Source organism: Schistocerca cancellata, chromosome 7, assembly GCF_023864275.1.
Source record: "Schistocerca cancellata isolate TAMUIC-IGC-003103 chromosome 7, iqSchCanc2.1, whole genome shotgun sequence".
Classification (NCBI taxonomy): Eukaryota; Metazoa; Arthropoda; class Insecta; order Orthoptera; family Acrididae; genus Schistocerca; species Schistocerca cancellata.
Genome location: NC_064632.1, coordinates 179659572 through 179683836, shown reverse-complemented (window position 1 = coordinate 179683836; position 24265 = coordinate 179659572). Strand labels below are relative to the sequence as shown.

General features: G+C 42.8%; 1 pseudogene; it reads right to left on the bottom strand.

Moving 5' to 3' along the window:
- Positions 1 to 1483: 1483 nt before the first annotated feature.
- LOC126093864 (5S ribosomal RNA) lies at positions 1484 to 1601 on the bottom strand (annotated as a pseudogene).
- Positions 1602 to 24265: the final 22664 nt, after the last annotated feature.

Here is a 24265-nt window from a genome sequence, read left to right as displayed (position 1 = left end):
TTTTTCCCTAGAACAAATCAGCGCATCAAGTTCAAATTTATGTCACACACGAAAGTCTATGGTACCTTAACGGTGTACAAATTTTAAGCTTGCAAGACAATGCAATCAGAGATGGGGGCATTTTTGTCACATATTTTGATACTCGAAAACCCGCTCATCAAAACTTGTAGCATGGCTCTCGTTGATGTAGAACCATGAAATTTGACGAGAATCAATTTTTCACAGTACAAGTAAACGAAAATAATCTGAAAATTGTTATATTGTAATTACAACACATGAAAAATGCCTTTTGTCCATTGGAACAAACTGGTACATTGCATTCATCGTTCGTCAAACGCTTAACAGACTGCGTTCAAATATAAAACGTAACTAGCAGTCGTGTTTTAGTAAGTAAATAAAATATTTTTTTATAAAATTTCTCTGTCTACATATACAAACAGAGGTCCCCTGCACGCTTCCTTTATCTGTCTGGGTAGTCTGCGGAACTGCTTAGAGATTTTGATACGGACATGAATTCACGGGGTCGATATCTTGCCAGTATCGATGCGATAAGAGGTAACTATTGAAATTATCGATTACCAGTTTTAGAGAACTCTCAGTGTGCAAGTCCTTCCCGCAACTGGCCAATTTGTACATTTATTTTCAAAATATTTTTTTGTGAACTGCTCTAGGAGAAATATTTAATCATTTGAAATCATTTTATAAATGGAAGTGTTAATTCCCACCACTAGGGAAGTCTGTTTAGATGGTGTATGCTGGTCGATGTATCTCACAGAGGCCGGGAACACTGCAGAGCGAGGAGCCGCCCCCAGCGACAGGGATGGACCTGCCCGCCGCGGATGGCGCATGCGGCAGCGGCAGCGGCCCCCAGCCCCCGGGACGAGCCTCCGGTCCGGGTCCGGGAGCACAGCAGAGCACAGCAGGACCCGGGGCGCCGTCGCCGCCCCCAGCGTCCTCAATGGACGCCCCCGCACCCCGCCGTATTGATCCGCCCGGGCCCATTCATGGCCGACCTGGCGCGCGCCCACACCTGCCGGCCGGCGTCGCGTTGCCTAGCAACCGTCGAGCCACAGCCGCCCACTTTGCCGACAGCGGCGCCTACGCTACAGCGCCAAGGACTGTATCGCTCACCACTGAACTGAAGTACCTCGACACAGGAAAGACGCAAAAAGTGGGAAATGAAAGGTACCTAAACGAAATGCCTGCCAAGACAACGTGCTGTATACGCTGCCGAATCTTAACGAAGCCTACAGAATATATGAAGACTTCTGAAGTAAAAAAGCACTCCGTCTGCAGGCCACAAGTGGCCCATCGGGACCATCCGACCGGCGTGTCATCCTCAGATGAGGATGCGGATAGGAGGGGCGTGTGGTCAGCACACCGCTCTCCCGGTCGTTATGATGGTTTTCTTTGACCGGAGCCGCTACTATTCGGTCGAGTAACTCCTCAGTTGGAATCACGAGGCTGAGTGAACCCCAAAAAAAGGTAACAGCTCATGGCGGTCTGGATGGTCACCCATCCAAATACCGGCCACGCCCAACAGCGCTTAACTTCAGTGATCCGACGGGAACCGGTGCATCCACTGTGGCAAGGCCGTTGCTCTGAAGTAAAAGATCCCAGTATTTTATACTCGACAGTGAGTGTTCATCAGAAACAAGGATATTTTCAGCAGTGCCCCAGGGAAGTTTGATACGACTGCTGTTATTTTCTATACAGGGCGAATGTTAATAAAACCGACAAACTCCAGGGACAGATTCCTGCTGAAGATGCAGGAAGAAAGGTCCTATGAATATGTGTCCAAAAATGCATCGTTGCCAGGGTAGGTGTCGCTGACGAATGAAAGTTCCTCTGATGAAATGTGATGTGTTGCTTCTGTGTTGCGGGCTGTGTGATTGACGTATCGTACTGTAAGCAGCAGAATAGTGAGGTATTCACATCGGCAACAAGCCGAGATGGTGTTTGTGTACATCCAAGCAGATGGAAAAGGTTGAGAGGCAGCACAGCTATACCAAAACAACTATCCTCACAAACACCAACCACATTACACAACATTTCAATCCATTTTTGGGAGATTGTGTGATCATAGGTGCTTTCAGACAGACTAGCATGTCGAGAGGTGGAGGGTTGTGCGTACAATAGATTTGGAGGACCGGGTTCTAAAGGATATCGAGACGAAATCTACAACAAGTTCCAGGCAAGTGGCGTTCCAACATGCAGTAAGCCAAAGTACGATTACGTGTATCCTGCATGACAAAGACGAGTGTAAGGATTATCAGCAGCGGATTTACCTCTAGAAGAAGAATTTTGTCGATGGTTTTCCCATCACACCATCACAATTATGGGTTTCCTGTCATCAGTCCTCTTTACGGACGATGCAACCTTTACGAGAACTGGCATCATCAGTGCATATAATCGTCATCTGTGGGCTACACACATTCTTCAGGGAATGGTCGAGTCGTCTCATCAGCATCGGTTCATCATCAGATGTGCGTAGGGATTCTTGATGACCGTCTCGGCTTTTTCCCGACATCAATACAGGTCCATTCCACTGCTTGCAGAATGCTGCGTCAACCACACAGCCCGCAAAACGCAAGGAACTCACGGAACGTGGTCAGCGAAATCTACACTACTGGCCATTAAAATTGTTACACCAAGAAGAAATGCAGATGACAAACGGGTATTCATTGGACAAATACACTATACTGGAACTGACATGTGATTACATTTTCACTCAATTTGGGTGCATAGATCCTTAGAAATCAGTATCCAGAACAACCACTCTGGCCGTAATAACGGCCTTGATAGGCCTGGGCATTGAGTCAAACACAGCTTGGATGGCGTGTACAGGTACAGCTGCCGACGCAGCTTCAACACGATACCACAGTTCATCAAGAGTAGTGACTGGCGTATTGCGACGAGCCAGTTGCTCGGCCACCATTGACCAGACGTTTTCAATTGGTGAGAGATCTGGAGAATGTGTTGTCCAGGGCAGCAGTCGAACATTTTCTGTATCCCGAAAGGCCCATACGGGACCTGTAACATGCGGTCGTGCATTATCCTGCTGAAATATAGGGTTCAGCAGGGATCGAATGAAGGGTAGAGCCACGGGTCATAACACATCTTAAATGTAACGTCCACTGTTAAAAGTGACGTCAATGCGAACAAGAGATGACCCAGACGTGTAACCAATGTCACCCCATACCATCACGCCGGGTGATACGCCAGTATGGCGATGACGAATACACGCTTTCAATGTGCATTCACCGCGATGTCGCCGAACACGGAAGCGACCATCATGATGCTGTAAACAGAACCTTTATTCATCCGAAAAAAATGACGTTTTGCCATCCGTGCACCCAGGTTCGTCGTTGAGTACACCATTGCAGGCGCTCCTGTATGTGGTGCAGCGTCAAGGGTAACTGCAGCCTTGGTCTCCGAGCTGATAGTCCATGCTGCTGCAAACGTCTAAACGTCGTCGAACTGTTCGTGCAGATGGTTGTTGTCCTGCAAGCGTCCCCATCTGTTGACTCAGGGATCGAGACGTGGCTGCACGATACGTTACAGCCATGCGGATATGATGCCTGTCATCTCGACTGCTAGTGATACGAGGCCGTTGGGATCCAGCACGGTGTTCCGTATTACCCTCCTGAACCCGCCGATTCCATATTCTGCTAACAGTCATTGGATCTCGACCAACGTGAGCAGAAATGTCGCTATACGTTAAACCGCAATCGCGATAGGCTACAATCCGGACTTTTATCATTGTTGGAAACGTGATGGTACGTATTTCTCCTCCTTACACGAGGCATCACAATAACGTTTCAGCAGGCAACGCCCGTCAACTGCTGTTTGTGTATGAAAAATCGGTTGGAAACTTTCCTCATGTCAGCACGTTGTAGGTTTCGCCACCAGCGCCAACCTTGTGTGAATGTTCTGAAAAACTAATCATTTGCATATCACAGCACCTTCTTCCTGTTGGTTAAATTTCGCGTCTGTAGCACGTCATCTCCGTGGTGTAGCAATTTTAATGGCCCGTAGTGTACATTGGCAACGATGCATTTCCTGACACATTTTTATACGACCTTTTTTCGTCAACTTCCAATCAGGAATCGGTCTAGCGGTTCTGGCGCTGCAGTCCGGAACCGCGGGACTGCTACGGTCGCAGGTTCGAATCCTGCCTTGGGCATGGGTGTGTGTGATGTCCTTAGGTTAGTTAGGTTTAAGTAGTTCTAAGTTCTAGGGGACTTATGACCTAAGATGTTGAGTCCCATAGTGCTCAGAGCCATTTTTGAATCAGGAATCCGTCAGTATAGTCCGTCGACTTTATTATTGTACACTCTGTACACGAATGTGATGTGGCGGGCAGGGTAAGCAACAGTCTGCGGCTGTATGTGGCGGTCAGGGTAAGCAACAGTCTGCGGCTGTATGTTGATGGTGATTTGATGTATAGGAAGGTGTCGTCCTTTACTGACAGTCGGAGGATACAATTTGACTTACAGAAAATTTCTAATTGGTGTGATAAATGACAGCTAGCTCTAAATCTAAGAAAATGTAAGTTAATGAAGATGAGTAGGAAAGAAAAGCCATACGTTCGAGTACACCATTAGTAATGCGTAGTTTGACACAGTCATGTCGGTTAAAAATCTAGGCGTAACGTTGCAAAGAAATGTGAAATATAATGTAAGTATTGTAGTAGGGACGGCGAATGGTCGATTTCTGTTTATTGGGAGAATTTTAGAAAAGTGTGGTTCATCTGTGAAGTTCAAAATTGGCCCTGAGCACTATGGCAGTTAACATCTGAGGTTATCAGTCCCCTAGACTTAGAGGTACTGAAACCTAATGTTGTGAACAGCAGTGTAAAGCATGTCCGGAGTTATGGTGAGGCATTGGCGTCGGATGTTGTCTTTCAGCATCCTTAGAGAAGTCGGTCGATCACTATACACTTGCGACTTCAGGTAACCCCAAAGCCAATAATCGCACGGACTGAGGTCTGGGAACCTGGGAGGCCAAGCATGACTAAAGTGGCGGCTGAGCACACGATTATCACCAAACGACGCGCGCAAGAGATCTTTCACGCGTCTAGCAATACGGGGTGTGTTTTTTTGGTTCTAATAAAACCCCATGTCATTCCAAGCATGTGTGTCAATTTTTACCTCCCTATCTACATTTTTCCTTGGTTTATTAAGTTTTCAAATTTATACTGACTTTTTGATCACCCGGTACATCTTTTATCTGTCCCTTCTTCATCTTACCTTCTCCTAGCGGCGATCTCTTAAGACGCGTGTATTAATCTAAGTTTTTTTTTTCTTTAAAGTGAGAATATGAATCATTTTTCTTCAAACATTGTGTCATGTCCTTTTATTTTGTACCACTAATTCACGTGGTACGAAATTGACAGGTTTTACAGTGTAAGTGTGGCTGAGCCTTATAGTATGAACAGAAATTACCGGCTTGGGCAATATCTGCTTAGCCGCCATTGCGGGTATGTCACCGAGATAATTATGTATCCTAGTAATTACGTAGAACCTGTTTGTCATTAACTTCATGAAGTCCGATTGCTCAGTACGAATAAAGTTGGCGCACTTAAGTTATTTCAGACTTTCATGGTCGCGAAAATGAGAAGCAAATCCAGTTATTTCTAATGAATGACGTGTCATGTCTCATGAGAATTTAATATGTAGACCTTTTGTCAGCTCGAATTACCTACTGTGTAAGTGAGAGTTAAACCATGTTGGTTGTCAGCATTTGTGATGCAAACTGATGCTTGTCTTTCAAACCTACTTCACCGTATCAGTACTGGTGCCTAACGGCAAGTTTAGACAACGTGCCTGTTCCGACTTAATATTTTAAGACCATTTTCTCGGTCTTTCCGCGTCTCTTTTTTCTTGAGAACTTGTACTTGGCTACAATGACTGGAATTCTGACTCCTTTCATATGTTTAAGACGTCTGCTCTATTTCCCCTATATTCTTCCACTTCATAGTTTAATTCGTATGTTAACTGTTCTTCTCGTACATTCACGTTTATTATAAGATACCTCCTTGTGAAACCTGCGAGAAATCTTAGTAATCTCATTTTAGCCAACTGTACACTTCATTTGTTTTGATTTTTTTTTTTTTCAATTGGCAGATTCACTAACACAGAGCAAGAAAGCCTCGCGTTTTATCATAATTTAATTTTTTGTCTTCCTCGTCTTGTTCTTTTTTTAAGTTTTGTTTATACTTACACATATGCACTGAAAGTTACTGGTTTCATTCAGTAGCCGGCCGGGTGGCCGAGCGGTTCTAGCTACAGTCTGTAACCGTGCGACCGCTACGGTCGCAGGTTCGAATCCTGCCTCGGGCATGGATGTGTATGATGTCCTTAGGTTAGTTAGGTTTAATTAGTTCTAAGTTATACGGGACTAATGACGTTAGAAGTTAAGTGCCATAGTGCTCAGAGCCATTTGAACAATTTCATTCAGTACATCATTATCGATGTTGAAATTGATTGCATACTAAATAACTAAAACTGGAGACTTGTTCCAGTGCCTTGTCTTCAAGAACAATTTTAATCACAGTCAGTGTTTCCATAGCAGTAACTTCGGCTGTTCTGGTGGATATTTCCAGGTTGTAGCATTATTTTCCTAGTTACACAGTATTATGGCGGGACAATTAACTTTCATTAACTATTCCTGAGAGTGACACATAAACATGGCGCTGTTTTTGAACATATTCACCATGTCTCTGCAGGAATAACAATCGGAAAGTCCTGCTACTCGTTCTATTCGTCGACGATAGAAATCAGCTCATCGGAAACGAAAACTTTCCACAACCGCTCCGTGAACCTCCTGATCGTCGGGAAATCTCTCCCCTCCCCCTCCCCCTCCCACCAGATGTTCTTTCAGCTTGCCAAAGAGATGAAAATCACATCATGGTTCAAGATTTGGATTCCACGATCAGCATTTCCCGCGTCTGTGCAGCTTTGGTCAAATTGGCGGCACTATTTTATTATGGTTGGACGTGACACTGCATTTGAATCCATACACCGCCAGCATTTCGAAGTGAACCTGTGTGCAATTCAGACGTTTTCCCACAAGAATCGTACTGTCCCCCGCACTTTGAATTTGGAGTAAATTTGCAGTTGCCGCGTCATTTCAATCACACACTACTGTCCGTAGCGTAGCAGAACTGATTCTGCAGATAACACGTACTACCCTGCCACGATATTATTGTACTTGGCCTCCCGTGGCCGTTATCTGAAACGTGCGGTGACGTTACAGTAAACAGAAACATCAATTTTTAAAAAATTTGGAAATTTGTGTTAGGGTCTTAAGGGACCAAAGTACTTGAATTAATTTCGTTTGTTAAAATCATCTACTCAAAGTCTGAAGATTAAAGTAACTTCAGTCTAATGACACTAACATCATTTATTTCTTTTCGAAGTTCGTAAAGTAATGTTCGAAAAGGAAGTCATTTAAAACCTTGCTGGTTTCAATGTTGTAAAAATAGCAATAATAAATTTGTTAAGCAACAGTTCATTAACTTTTCTAATTTTACTGAAAAAAAAGACTTTCAAATTCGTCCCTCCAGGATGTGGCGATTGGCATCAGCAAATACAACTATTGATTATGAAGAGGCAAATTGTTATGATAAATTAGTATTGGTTCTGGGCGCATTGGTAAATCCTGACGTTGTACTTTAGTGAGAATCATTTATCAGAACGATAATTAAAACTAAGAAGTGAAGTGCATATTTTGTTCCTGGGTGCAACGACCCTTTAGTTTGTCCCTTAAACGCTCCGGAAGAAGCTCGATAGCCTAGTTAATATTTAGTCAGATACATTAGCTAGACTTCAGATTACTCTAAAACAGTATTCAGAGTGTTAATATTATTGCTTCTAATAGCAAGTCCAAAGCTAAACGTTACGAAACACAGCCAAGGTTGTAAGGAGGTCACTCAGCTTAACAGGTGCTAAGAGACACTCATAATAAAAGACCTAGGGAACGCTGTTTTTACGAATAAGGAAGAGAGCAGAGAGTCGTTAGAAGTTTTGTTTAAAATATTGTCAAATGTTTAAATACGTCTACGTACGTGGTGTAGCACAGTTGCCTCACCGGTTTCTTATGCGCAGACTTACCCGGCTCGTTGTTTACTCCGCTAGCGTACCTCCTGCTTCCCCTACGTGGCTTACGAGTATGCAGCCCGGCGCACACGCCGCTGTAGGTCACCCGGTGCGTCCCTAGCGCGCCCGGCTTAGCGTAAGCCTAGTCACACGTCACGGTAGACGTTCTCTGGGAAGGCCGGGCTTACTGTTTTGTTCCGTCCTAGCACACTGCGACAAACACTACTGAAATTAGTCCCTCTCTGCGAGTGGACGCACGGTTTACGGTAGTTTATCAACGATAATGGTTGTGGAGCTCTGTGTTGTGGATTAAACAGCCTTGAAGAAATACAGAAACCAAACACTTTTTGCACAATTTTATTCATGACAAGATGTGTTTTTGGCTTAGCTCGTTGTTAGTCGGTGCAATAAAATTATGTCGTCAGTAATAAGCTTATGTCTACTTCGTTTTGAAAACAGTGTCCACACTTTCACAAAAACTGAATATGATACAGAGAAGGCAGAAATACCTATTTTGGCCTTCCAAAATTGTTTCATTGTGGAAGATGATGATCCGATTGTAATCCTCTTAATTATCCCAGAAACACCGAATCGACAGGTATTCAAAAGTGAGCACCGTAAGAAAATGTAACTACAATAGGTTAGTAGTGAAAAAGGCATCTTGCCAAGCTGAGATATCTGTGACGTTCTACAGAAGGTATGCCATAGCTCGCTCCATTTTGGCAGTAGTTCATTGTAGGTCCGACGAAAGATACCTGGTGTCTCGATAAAATCGTTTTCGAGAAGGGTCGTAGGACAGGTGCACAAAATTGTTGGTCTATGACACTTAAGTGTGTGTCTTGAGCAACTATAATCCACCATTCTCATGTTCTTAGAGAATCAAAATCTTCTCTATCCTAGTTTCTTACAGATTTGAGATTGGTTTCAGGTCTTCCTGGCAGATACAACCCAACACGTCATTTCCAACGGAATAAATTAAAGGTAATGTTAGGAGGTCCTCAACGATTCGTGATGGGACTATTACTGTTTGGTATATTTATAAATGATGTAGTGGATAAAGTCGGAAGCTGCATAAGGCTGTTTGCAGGCGATGAGGTTGTCTATAAGTAGGTAATAATGCTAGAAGACAAGCAAATTTCCGGAAGACCTATTGATGATCCGTGACTGGTGTAAGGGCTGGCAGTTTGACCTTAAACGTAAATAAATATTAGATATTGTCTGTAAATAAATGACGAAATCGACTACCATTCAATGTCACTATTGGTGACAAATCACTAAAAATAGTAGTTCGCCCCCGGTAGCTGAGTGGTCAGCGCAACAGAATGTCAATCCTAAGGGCTCGGGTTCGATTCCCGGCCGGGTCGGAGATTTTCTCCGATCCAGGACTGGGTGTTGTCCTAATCATCATCATTTCATCCCCATCGACGCGCAAGTCGCCAAAGCGGCGTCAAATCGAAAGACTTGCACCCGGCGAACAGTCTACCCGATGGAAGGCCCTAGTCACACGTTGACCCCCCCCCCCCCCCCGAAAATAGTAACTACAGGAAAATACCAAGAAGTTACCATTCACAGCGAACTAAAGTAAAATGATCATATATAGCAGTCGTGGGGAAAGCAAATGCCAGCGTGAGATTCATTGAGAGTTTCCTGTAATTCATCCATGAGAAAAGTGGCTGATAAAACACTTACTAGACCGATTCCTGAACAGTGCTCAGACGTCTGCAATGCATACCAGATTGTGTTAACAGAAGAGACAGACAAGATACAATGTAGAGCGGCGCGTTTCGTCACTGGTACGTTTAGTCGCGGTAGGCGCGCCGCCCCGGATCGAATCCACCCGGCGGATTAACGACGAGAGCCGGTATGTTGGCCAGCGTGGATGTGGCTTTAGGCAGTTTTCCACATCCCGCTAGGTGAATACCGGGCTGGTCCCTAAGTTCCGACTCACAGACATTTGAAAACGTTCGCACTATTTCCTGACTTACACTAGTCGGAGACACTACTTCCGTCCAGGAGGGTTCGGGGTGGCTGCAGGAAGGGCATCTGCCCACCCTCTGCCATTAACACTGCCAAATCCGTAATAACAAAGCAGACCCCGCGTTGGAATGGTACAAAGGCCCGAGAAAGAAAGAAAGAAAGTCGGGTCAACAATGCGTTTTCAGAGACAATCTTCCCATGATCAGTTTGTAAAACCTAGCCCATGCAGCTGAAACACTAAAAAATTTACCAATAATAATGATTGTGGCATTCATAAGATAAAAGAGAACAAAACCTCATTGGACTGTGGGTTCTAGTCTTACAGTACAATCGTCGAGTTCTGTCAGTAGCCACCCCATCTCCCACCGCATACTACACCACGGCACATTCTATTTCTGCGCTGTGATCTCCAAGAGTGTCAAATTGGCGCTTTTTCAGAGGTTCGGGGGCTGTTATGCACTGACATGACCGAGCTATTACTGTGTAACTTAAGCTATTGGCTGAACCGTAATGCTGTTCTGTTGGTCGCCTACTACTCCTCATTTCCTAAGCCTACGATTGTTGATACCTAGCTATTCCGCTAAAGAGGTATTAAAATTTTATAATCATGCGTCTGCGCTAAAATAATTCTAAATTGCCAATAAGGAATCTCACTTCGTTCTCTTTCACTTGTGCGTCCAGATCATTGTCGTGTCTCTTTTCAAGACTAGCATCTCTAATTCTTGTAACAAATGGAGTTTCCTCTCTTTCTTTTAAAAGTGCGATGTTTCTAAATCTTCTTGTATTGCCTTAATGGGATGATTCGTGTCATCTCATTTGTCATAGTTACTTATTTTGAATGCATTCCCCGTGCCACTGTGATTGATCGAAAATGTTTTTCCTGTCTGTTCAATATATCTCGCATCACAGGATGCCCACCATACTTGGCTGGACTACGGATGGCTGCTTCTTTGCAAGCTTGGCATGAACCATTAGGACACAGAGCACCATTTGTTGGTTTTCTGTAAAAAGGCAAATACATGCTTGTTCCTCTGCTTTTTAATATTCGCATTAGGGAATTGAAATCTGCTATAAGTTTCGTGCAGCACAGTAAACTGAATCTTCCTACGAGCGTCGTTGAGCTGTTTTAGTATTTCATCAATATCGTCATCGACAGCGTCAACAAGCAACAAAGTATCATCTCCGCAACGCTTATAATAAACAATTTCACTAATAATGGCTTGGTAAGACTTTAAGAGAATAGACGAAAAGTTAGAAACCTTGCAGATAGAAAAAAAATAAAATAAAAAAGAGGCCTAACCCCCTGAACCATGGACCTTGCCGTTGGTGGGGAGGTTGCGTGCCTCAGCGATACAGATAGCCGTACCGTAGGTGCTACCACAAAGGAGGGGTATCTGTTGAGAGGCCAGACAAACGTGTGGTTCCTGAAGAGGGGCAGCAGCCTTTTCAGTAGTTGCAGGGGCAACAGTTTGGATGATTGTCTGATCTGGCCTTGTAATAATAACCAAAACGGCCTTGCTGTGCTGGTACTGCGATCGGCTGAAAGCAAGGGGAAACTACGGCCGTAATTTTTCCCGAGGGCATGCAGCTTTACTGTATGTTTAAACGATGATGGCGTCCTCTTGGGTAAAAGATTCCGGAGATAAAATAGTCCCCCATTCGGATCTCCGGGTGGGGACTACTTAAGAGGACGTCGTTATCAGCAGAAATAAAACTGGCGTTCTGCGGATCGGAGCGTGGAATGTCAGATCCCTTAATCGGACAGGTAGGTTAGAAAATTTAAAAAGGGAAATGGATAGGTTAAAGTTAGATATAGTGGGAATTAGTGAAGTTCGGTGGCACGAGGAACAAGACTTCTGGTCAGGTAACTACAGGGTTATAAACACAAAATCAATTGGGGTAATGCAGGAGTAGGTTTAATAATGAATAGGAAAACAGGAATGCGGGTAAGCTACTACAAACAGCATAGTGAACGCATTATTGTGGCCAAGATAGATACGAAGCCCACGCCTACCACAGTAGTACAAGTTTATATGCCAACTAGCTCTGCAGATGACGAAGAAATTGAAGAAATGTATGATGAAATAAAAGAAATTATTCAGATAGTGAAGGGAGATGAAAATTCAATAGTCATGGGTGACAGGAATTCGTCAGTAAGAAAAGGAAGAGAAGGAAACGTATTAGGTGAATACGGATTGGGGGTAAGAAACGAAAGAGGAAGCCGCCTGATAGAATTTTGCACAGAGCACAACCAAATCATAGCTAACACTTGGTTCAAGAATCATAAAAGAAGATTGTATACATGGAAGAAGCCTGCAGAAACTGGCAGGTTTCAGATAGATTATATAATGGTAAGACAGAGATTTAGGAACCAGGTTTTAAATTGTAAGACATTTCCAGGGGCAGTTGTGGACTCTGACCACAATCTATTGGTTATGAACTGTAGATTAAAACTGAAGAAACAGCAAAAAGGTGAGCATTTAAGCAGATGGGACCTGGATGCACTAACTAAACTAGAGGTTGTACAGAGTTTCAGGGAGAGCATAAGGGAACAATTGACAAGAATGGCGGAAAGAAACACAGTAGAAGAAAAATGGGTAGCTTTGAGGGATGAAGTGGTGAATGTAGCAGAGGATAAAGTAGGTAAAAAGACGAGGGCTGGTAGAAATCCTTGGGTAACAGAAGAAATATTGAATTTAATTGATGGAAGGAGAAAATATAAAAATGCAGTAAATGAGGCAGGCTAAAAGGAATACAAACGTCTCAAATATGAGATCGACAGGAAGTGCAAAATGGCTAAGCAGGGATGGCTAGAGGACAAATGTAAGGACGTAGAGGCTTATCTCACTAGGGGCAAGATGGATACTGCCTACAGGAAAATTAAAGAGACTTTTGGAGACAAGAGAACCACTTGCAAGAATATCAAGAGCTCAGATGGAATCCCAGTTCGAAGCAAAGAAGGGAAAGCAGAAAGGTGGAAGGAGTTTATAGAGGGTCTATACGAGGGCGATGTTCTTGAGGACAATACTATGGAAATGGAAGAGGATGTAGATGAAGATGAAATGGGAGATATGATACTGCGTGAAGAGTTTGACAGAACACTGAAAGACCTGAGTCGCAACAAAGCTCCGGGAGTAGACAACATTCCATTAGAACTACTGACAGCCTTGGGAGAGCCAGTCCTGACAAAACTCTACCATCTGGTGAGCAAGATGCGTGAAACAGGCGAAATTCCCTCAGACTTCAAGAAGAATATAGTAATTCCAATCCCAAAGAAAGCAGGTGTTGACAGATGTGAAAATTACCGGACTATCAGTTTAATAAGTCACGGCTGCAAAATACTAACAAGAATTCTTTACAGACGAATAGAATAACTAGTAGAAGCCGACCTCGGGGACGATCAGTTTGGATTCAGTAGAAATATTGGAACACGTGACGCAATACTGACCCTATGACTTATCTTAGAAGCTAGAGTAAGGAAAGGCAAACCTACGTTCCTACCATTTGTAGACTTAGAGAAAGTTTTTGACAATGTTGACTGGAATACTCTCTTTCAAATTCTGAAGGTGGCAGGCGTAAAATACAGGGAGCGAAAAGCTATTTACAATTTGTACAGAAACCAGATGGCAGTTATAAGAGTCGAGGGACATGAAAGGGAAGCAGTGGTTGGGAAGGGAGTGAGAAAGGGTTGTAGCCTCTCCCCGATGTTGTTCAATCTGTATATTTTAATGTTAAGACATGGACCTGCAGTCCAGTATGTTTTTGTTCTGTTTTATCTTATGAATACCGCAATTATTATTGTCTGTAGACTTGTCAGTTTTTCAACTTCATGAGCCAAATTTTACGACTTAATTATGAGAACATTTTCTCTCGAAATGTATCGGTGAGTTACGTGTAGTATAGAAATACAGCTGAATGCTACCATTTGTAAATAGATACCAACGTTATTTCAAATCTGTAATGGATGATACTAAAAAATTACAACATACACAATAAGAGACAGATACAGCTTTCGAAATGCACTTGGCATAAACTTGATAACGATGGCATTGTAACTCCTTTGCGATAACTTCATACTGGTGAAAACCCGAAACGCGTCTTGAAAATTATGTTGCATAGAAATTAGCTAGCTCAGGTATTTATGCACCTGTTAATGTTGCGTTCTCTAGAAGATACAAGAAGACACAGCCATACCTACACTGACGGAAAAAAAGAATCGCAATACCACGAGCAGGTTGTGCGACATAAATGAAAGTTGGTAGGCGTGCTTCTGCATCTCAAAGATGATGTCTATTTAGATTTTTGCACCAGTGGCAAAAGAGTGGTGCTAGCAGCGCCACTATGATCATGTCACTCAAGTTTCCTTTAATTATGCGCAGTAATGGTTGTGAGCGTCAGCGACCTTTGAGATTGAATGTGGCGAGTTGATTTTAGTCAAGAATGCGTTTAAGGCGACAAAGACGCGTTTATCAACACGTCAGTGAGTTTGAACGAGGTCGTGTAATGGGATTACGAGAAGCTGGATGTTTCTTTGCGATATTTCAGAAAAACCCGCTGTACATGATTGTTAGCAGCTGTGGTCACGATAATATACGGTTGCAAGAAGACCGGGCTCCGGAGGGCCACTTAACACTAACGAGAGACAAGATTGTTAGTTAGTTGATTTGGCGGAGGCGACCAAGCAGTGAAGTCATCGGTCCCGTTGGATTAGGGAAGGACGGGGAAGGAAATCGGCCATGCCATCTTGGCGTTTGCCTAAATCAAGATGGCCGGACACGAATGTGAAACTTCGTCTTCCCGAATGCGAGTCCACCTCGCTCGGTTGAGGGAAGACCATCGTGTTCGCCGTATGGCTCTGGTGCATCAAACTGCATCTGAAGCAGCAATTTGAGCAGCAGTTGGCAGCACAGTGGCACAACGAACTGTTACAAATCGGTTACTTCAAGGACACGGGTCCACTCGCGAGTCAATATCAGCGAAATATCAGCGACGGGCCTCGGAGGAAGAATGGAAGGACGATTGGTTTTAACGCCCCAGGTCATTAGAGGCAGAGCAGAAGCTCAGATTGCGAAAAAGTATGGGGAAGGAAATCTGCGGTGTCTTTTCAAAGGAACCATCCTGGTATTTGCCGAGAGCGATTTGGAGAAACCACGCTAAACCTAAATCTGGATGGCTGACGCGGCTTCGAACCATTGTCCTCCCGCTTGCGAGTCCAGTGTACTAACCACTGTGCCACCTCCTCGGTGAGACGGTATCAACTGTACCTACAGACTGCACCAGGACCGTGTCTACAGACGCTGCCAAGGAGAGACACTGGACATTCTACCAGTGATCGTACATATCAGTGCAAATGAACCTCGAACTTTTGCTACGCACTATCATCATTCCAAAGTTAAGCAATGTTATGTTTCTATAATTATCGTAAATTGTTGCTAATCTGTGTCGCCACAATATTACCGTAGATGTTGCTTAGTCTATTAGGCCCTGTGATGGGACTGCATGGTTGCTGCGTGCAAAAAGGCAGCTCATGATAGTAATTACCTTAGGTCGTAAGGGGCTCTATTCTTGCCATCTACTTAGTTTGAGACCAAGAATGTTTCATGAACACAACAGTCAAGGTGCAAACCGGAGTATAGAGAGTCGCTACGTTGAAGGAAACTTGAGTGACTTAAGAGGTATAAGTCAGATATACTCTGATCCCTTATCGCTTACTTCGGACTTCATACGTAACGGCTCTTTCACTGCGCAACAGAGTCTCCGCTGTTCTCTTATTCGGCTCATCCCGTCGAAGACTCACTAGCGCCAGCGCCTCTCTTCTACATCCTGTACGTGGTGGCTAAGGCATTTCTCCTCCTATATCCTTCCTTCCTAAAGTGCTAGTCTAGCAAGATATACAGGTACTATGAACTTGTCTCCTGGTTTACAAGACCGTACATCTCCAAATTCCTGTCTCTGTTTCTTGAAAGTAAAAGAGTAAAAAAGAATACTAACTTGTGCAAATATTATTATAATGCTTACAGATACATTGACAAGTAAATACCCTTTCGTTGTTCAGAATCCTTAACAACAGCAATAAATAAATGTAAGTTGAATGTTATTATTTCGACCATATACAGGAGTACATACATACTGGCCAAATATTTCAGGTGTTGTATAAAAACTGTTTGTTTTTTGTTATATAAAATCAACAGAAAAAATTATAAATCTAGTGTGCAGTTACTCATTCTTCTTGCAGAACATAGGTGGTAAAAACGGCGATTCTGTTTTTTAAAGTTGCCCTCTGTTTCACCAACGACACAGCTATCGAGTATAAAATGTATAGTGCTGTGTTACATACATTCGAAGGAATTTGGTCTTTACCGTTAACTTGAGCGATATTTTGGTGTCTTAAGCCAAAAGAATCACCGTGTTTATGTAACCTGTCCGAAAGCTAAACTTCTTATATTTATAAACTTGTACGCCATCTTATTTCATTTTTCTTTTGCTTGGTGCTTGCTATGTTTATCTTCTTCCCCGGAAAACTCATACTTCGAAAATGTGAACAAAGTTAAAAAAAATTACGACAAGCCATATTGCTTGCTTCATGTTTCCGTAACTGCGTCTGCTATCCCTGTACCACTGTCGTATTTTCTACTTACGCTATCATCCTGTTAGTACAACATTGATTTCGTTCTGTTAGACCACGCATTATATTATTATTTAGCCGAATCTACAATTCATACGAACTGAGTATTTATTTGTTAACGGTTGGAGAGATCCACGAAAGAATGCCCACTGGGAGAAATGTATAAATATTCACAAAAACAGTAGTACAGTTAAAGCGCAGATTATGTACGTAATGTATGTGTGGTACCTAGAGCTCGCAGCTGCCAGTACTGAAACTTGCGACGGCGGGCGTTACCGTATACGTTTTCGACAGGTAATTTATTGGTAATGGAGCTGACACCGTGTGTGCTAGAGCAGAGAGATGAATTGCGTACTAAATATCCCTGCACGATATTTCAACCAGCAGTTTTAGACGTGTCAAGAGACTGACTACTACAAAAGAAAATAAATTAGTTCAACAAAATGAGTGGTGTCGTATGTGCTGTCAATCGTGCACTGTAAAACTACTTCAAACGAAAAGCCAGACGAAATAAAATTTTAATAAAATGCACCTAAATGTGTTAATGCAGAGGTAAAGTCGGTTCTGCTGTGAGCAACAGTTGCCAAGTATCTACGTACCATTCGCTCACTCACTCATTCATTCATTCATTCATTTATCATAATGGCAACCTATTACTCGGAAAGCTCGAATAGACTATACAAACCATGTTTTCGTATATAATAGAAATTACATGCAGAATGTCGTAGCGGGAATGTTCAGTTTTCAGGAATATGAAAGTGTTGAGCATTCGAAGGAAAAAAGTTTAGTGGATGGGGTTCTAAAATGCACACCTGAAGGCCAGGAGCACATCTTCATCTTCGATACGCTGAACACATCTCTTATACTGAAGAAGTGCTCATACCTCTTAAGAATTCATTTTAGAGCCCATGGTTACTGTACATTTTTTCTTGTTTTAGTCTAAAATACCTCCTCCCATATTGTGGAAAGCAAAGAGCTTGCAGTGAAACAGATTTCTTTGAGAGTATTGAAAATGAAGTCATAGTTCTTAAGGTACGCATTTTAGAGACCATGTTTACTGGACTTTTGGCTTCCATTCACGTCCCTAAGTATTGACCATCCTCTTGGGACATTCTGTATAATAATTGATATTTGGCACTTACAAATATTACAAGAAATAAGAACGTAATACTACTACAAGGAGCCAAAAGGAGAAAGAAGAAAAATATGCTTTCTACCACCATAGAAATACAGTTGACCAGTTACTCGACTACTAATGACAGCATTGGTACTACTGATCCTATGACTAAGATCGGTATACTTCTCTTTTTGTTCAATCCTTGAACTAATACATTAGTCCATTTCAGTACTTTTACTGTACAGTGCCGTTCTTAAAAATTGAAGAACTGTCAAGAAAACATATAAGAGCTATGAAATTTCCCGACTTCTGAAAGGAGAATCTGACGTGTGAACTGCTAGACGTGACGTGTCCCTACGCTGAGAAATACTCACTAATCGGTCGTATCAGGAGAATGGTAAAGAAACGGCTATAGTACAGAAAAGACCTTATGGTGACGTTGAGCTCATTCAGCGTGAAATTTCCACCGTTTAAACGCGGTCAAATATTTTGTTTCCTGCAAACGACTAGAAGTAAGAAAGCATCTCAAGTGATTCATGAGTGAAACGTGTTTTACTTAAGGACGAATCAATAGCTAACACAAAAATGGTTACGTATACTAGAAGCGACAATAGTCATTTAGACGCTTGAAGTTTGGAGAAAATACTGTAATGATGGTAGTACTAACAGTAGTGGCAGTAGGCTTCCTTCATCCATAGATCACTTTTGCAGGTAAACTGGACAGGTCTTGGTATTACTGTCTAGGACCAACTAAAACAAAGTAATTCGTATACAGAGATATTTACGTACTTTCAGGTTTACTTTGACAAGTATGGGACAAGTAGATGGCCGTGGTCTTGTAGTACGAATCATCCCGGCGTGTGCCTGAAGAAATATAAATAACATGAAAGCTAAAGCAGAATGGCTGGATGAAGGCTGAGCCTCCATTCTGACGAATATAAGGCCAGTTTGTTTAAAATAGTGCTACGCCATTCGGTTTATGGGTAGTGTACAATAGGTTGCGAAGAAGCAGAAGAAAAGATAGTGCACTGTCAATCGTATAAGATTACACAGTATAGTGAAGTAGTTTAGACTTCAGAAGCAGATTAAAGTATCTGAAGAAAGCTTTCATTATGATATAACCTCTACGGGGCTGTGCTGTTGTACGCCAGCAGCACAGTAAAAAGCAGGTACTGGGGAAACTGGATTAACACTAGTCTAAAGTAATTGAAATGTGGAGCTACAGGAAAATGTTAGAAATTATTTATGTATTTTGTTGTTGTGGTGGTCTTCAGTTCGAAGGCTGGTTTGATGCAGCTCTCCATGCTACTCTATCCAGTGAAAGCCTCTTCATCTCCAATTATGTTTTTCTAAATTTAACTGATTTGGCAACATCAGTGGCTTCTGGTCCCCTGCTAGATCTGACCAGACACCGTTCATCAGATATCATTACAACATGGGCAGTACGCGTTAGTAGTAGTACTTGTTGTCATTGGGTAGTGGTGGTAATACTAGTATTAGTAGTAGTATTAGGTCTGCAACTCTGCTTCCACTGTTTCCCGGAGTTCGGGGCTTTATTGCAAAAATTTACGATTCAAGGTATTAGCCACCACTTTCTCCCATAATATCGTCAGCATATGATTCCCTATGTCGGAAGGAGGAGATCCAAAAATCGATCCAATTGTACACTTGTTCCTATGGCCGAAATGCTGATCTACCAGGCCGCGTGCCACTGATCGGAAAAGGTGGTAATCAGAGGGAGCGATGTCAATAGCATACGGCGGGTTGTATATGACTTCCTATTCCAACGTTTTCAAGTACGACTTGACGGGTTTTCAGGCGTGGGATGGACCACGATCATGCTGCAAAATCACCTTTTCATGTCCATCGCTGTACTGTGGCCGTTATTCATTCAGTGCCCGTCTCAGACGCATAAGTTACTTTAATCATCTGTAATTTTTTCCGTCGGATTCAGTAGCTTCGAAAACCAATCTTCCACCGACATGCCTATCTTCAACGTCAGAATCACTGCTCTTTAAGCGTTGAGCCCATTCTCTGCATATTCTGTCACTAGGATGCTCCTCACAACAGGTCTGACCCAGAATATTGTCATCCTCGGCTCCACATTTCTTCATTTTAAAGCAGTAAATTAAAACTTCCCGCAAATGACGAGAACTGGGCTCGCAAGTTGAAACATTGAATCGAGAAAACTTTATAATGCTATCATAAATAAACTAATATTTTGATGGAGTTATGTTTACAAATGGCTAAGTTTATTGTATGACACTTATGCCCTATCACTTGCCCCACGACTTGACGGTACTGCCATCTATTGCAAAAGGGTGGTTGCAAACTTGTAGACTTAATGGTAATTTTCTTCCTTTCTTTCGTCTTTCTCAGCTATTTCTGTTGTACTTTTCTTTATCCTTGCGCCTGTGACTTAACTGTAGCCCATTATTCTATAATTATTTCTCTGTGGTGTTCCTTCCTTGCTTCAGCGTACGTTTTGCCAGTTTTTAGTTTAGGGTGTTCTCGGAACTCAAATGATATTGGAGTGTCTTCTTGAGCGGAATACGTTTGTTAATATCCTCCTCTGTCATTCCCTATTCACGCACGTCTTTTCCTACCTCGTAAACCACACTTCCTTGCGTTTGTCGTTCAGAACGTTCGGTAGCTCCGATGGTTCAGTCATGTAGGACTCATATGGCCAATCTGGCCATAAAAACAATCTTCCTCATACGAACACATTAAATGTATCCGCAACTGAGAATGTGGACTACCATCAGCTGTAGAATGGAATGATGAAAATGAGAAGTTGTGCCGGACCAGTACTCGAAACCGGATTTCTCGCTTAACACGAGCGGTCGCCTTACCATTTGGCTATCCGTGCACGACTCAGGGCCCGAAACAAACTTCCATATGTCGTCAACTATGCGTCTACAGTCAGTAATCGTACATCCGTTATGTATATTCCCATAAAAATGAGAAATTTTACTTGAAAGTCGCTTGCTCGGTTTCGGATGATAAACACGATACTGCAATGCCTGTGTTATTCTGAATTACAATAAAAAGTTCCTTTGGACAATTCAGGGTAGCACAGGCACTGAAAAATCGTATTGTATCCTCCTGCGATTGTTGTCTGCGACCTTTCCTCTATGTCTGTGGAGTTGATGGTTGCGTCTTCTCTTGAGTTTACCGTTTTCATTGACTGTACTTGGGATTTTCCTTATCTGTCTTTCTTTTACTTCTAATTTCTTGATCAGACCTTTCCTCTTCAACGCATTCTGTGGCATATAGCACCTCTGGTCGTATTACTGTGCAGTAAGGTCGTATCTTTGAATTAATTAATACTGATTTCTTCTTACTAATACTTGTAGTTAGTTGATGTGCTGCTTCCATTTTTCTGATCCGTAATGCAAAGCTACGTTCTTAGAAGTGTTTGGTTCCATCCGCTCTTCTAGATATTTATCCTTCGCTGTCCGTTTGATATCCCCACCTTCTACCTCCAGTGCATCTACATCTACATCTACATTTATACTCCGCAAGCCACCCAACGGTGTGTGGCGGAAGCACTTTACGTGCCACTGTCACTACCTCCCTTTCCTGTTCCAGTCGCGTATGGTTCGCGGGAAGAACGACTGTCTGAAAGCCTCCGTGCGCGCTCTAATCTCTCTAATTTTACATTCGTGATCTCCTCTGGAGGTATAAGTAGGGGGAAGCAATATATTCGATACCTCATACAGAAACGCACCCTCTCGAAACCTGGCGAGCAAGCTACACCGCGATGCAGAGCGCCTCTCTTGCAGAGTCTGCCACTTGAGTTTGTTAAACATCTCCGTAACGCTATCACGGTTACCAAATAACCCTGTGACGAAACGCGCCGCTCTTCTTTGGATCTTCTCTATCTCCTCCGTCAACCCGATCTGGTACGGATCCCACACTCATGAGCAATACTCAAGTATAGGTCGAACGAGTGTTTTGTAAGCCACCTCCTTTGTTGATGGACTACATTTTCTAAGGACTCTCCCAATGAATCTCAACCTGGTACCCGCCTTACTAACAATTAATTTTATATGATCATTCTACTTCAAATCGTTCCGCACTCATACTCCCAGATATTTTACAGAAGTAACTGCTACCAGTGTTTGTTCTGCTATCATATAATCATACAATAAAGGATCCTTCTTTCTATGTATTCGCAATACATTACATTTGTCTATGTTAAGGGTCAGTTGCCACTCCCTGCACCAAGTGCCTATCCGCTGCAGATCTTCCTGCATTTCGCTACAATTTTCTAATGCTGCAACTTCTCTGTATATTACAGCATCATCCGCGAAAAGTCGCATGGTACTTCCGACACTATCTACTAGGTCATTTATATATATTGTGAAAAGCAATGGTCCCATAACACTCCCCTGTGGCACGCCAGAGGTTACTTTAACGTCTGTAGACGTCTCTCCATTGATAACAACATGCTGTGTTCTGTTTGCTAAAAACTCTTCAATCCAGCCACACAGCTGGTCTGATATTCCGTAGGCTCTTACTTTGTTTATCAGGCGACAGTGCGGAACTGTATCGAACGCCTTCCGGAAGTCAAGGAAAATAGCATCTACCTGGGAGCCTGTATCTAATATTTTCTGGGTCTCATGAACAAATAAAGCGAGTTGGGTCTCACACGATCGCTGTTTCCGGAATCCATGTTGATTCCTACATAGTAGATTCTGGGTTTCCAAAAACGACATGATACTCGAGCAAAAAACATGTTCTAAAATTCTACAACAGATCGACGTCAGAGATATAGGTCTATAGTTTTGCGCATCTGCTCGAGGACCCTTCTTGAAGACTGGGACTACCTGTGCTCTTTTCCAATCATTTGGAACCTTCCGTTCCTCTAGAGACTTGCGGTACACGGCTGTTAGAAGGGGTGCAAGTTCTTTCGGGTACTCTGTGTAGAATCGAATTGGTATCCCGTCAGGTCCAGTGGACTTTCCTCTGTTGAGTGATTCCAGTTGCTTTTCTATTCCTTGGACACTTATTTCAATGTCTCTTGATGGAGGCTGATGCTTGTAATGCATTCAGTTCCCTCGAAGGAGACATGGAGTCCTGCCTTTCCTGACCGTTTCTTCAGTTCAGTGACTTGTTTTGAAGCTGTGTATAGCGAATCATATAAAATATCGAGATCATCTAAAAAGACCAGGCAGTCAAGTGCAAAGTCATGTTTTTATAGGTAATCTGGCTTCATTTTCAGCATCTTGCCTATCATTTCTTTTCACCACTCGAGTTCACAGTTGAAAAGTAGACGTGAAAATCCATCGTCTTGCCTAACCTTTGACCTGATTTCAAAAGCATCTGAAATCTCTGCCACAGAATTCACCTCGGAGGTGATCGTGATCGCCATCACGTACAGTTTCTCGCCACTGGCTGGATCTGTTACAGACAGACCTCTCCATCTTCTCCAGACTTCGCTGCCTCTCTCTGTCGTTATTCTAGACCAGTCTTCTCCTCCCTTCTGACGATTCTTTCGCTCCTTGTAACCACTTGTCCCGAGGCCTTCACCTCGTCTATTTTCCCAGACATGTTCACTTAATTCACTTTTTTCAATGTCCGCACGGTTTTAAACTTTTTTTTTCAATGGGATAATAACGTAGTGGGGTCTAAGGTGTGACAATGACGTATATTCATCGTCGCTACGAAGCTGCAAAATGTTCAAGGCTGCCGCTCACAAATGTATAATCGACTTCACTTGAAATATTCTTATTGTTCAACTTTTTCTTAGTTACGAGACGGAAAAACATAGTTCAAGGGCAGATGTAATTAACTTTATTCCTCGTTTTTCGATATCGAGGTAGATAAAAAGATCTGCTCCAGTTGTATGAGGCATGAAAATTATTGAGAACTTTGTAAGAAACTCCAGGCGACCCGGTGAAAACTTCTACTCTTTAATCAGCTATAGCGTTGCCGGCACAGGAGCGAGGGAAGTCAGGGTATCCGCTTCCGCTAACAACTGGCCCACCGTTTCCAGCCGCCAGCCGCCATTATGGATTTCTCTGGAGTCCGTTGCGCCAACGCAGTCGAAACGATTTTCAGAAATAACCGTTTTGTGATTTCTGTCCAAAGGACTTTCCGTTCACACACATAACGAAAATGATATCGATATGTAGATTATATTGCACTGAATATATTCAGCTCTGAAAATAAACTCACCTGTTCGGCCTAAAAGTTCTCGTAAATACTAACACAGTGAGGCAATTCGTTTTTAGGTTCCGTAACAGCCTGCAGGGAAACATGGTTTTCCTTTCGTCTATGCAGAGTACAAGACGTGTTCTACAAAATGTCCTGCTTTTGATCCATATAAAATGGTTATTCCAGAATGTTAACCAACAGATTTACTAAGACCTTCATGGTCTTCACAGAGCATTCAGCAAAGTGTCCCTGCTGTTGTGTGCAGTGATGTAACTCATTTCG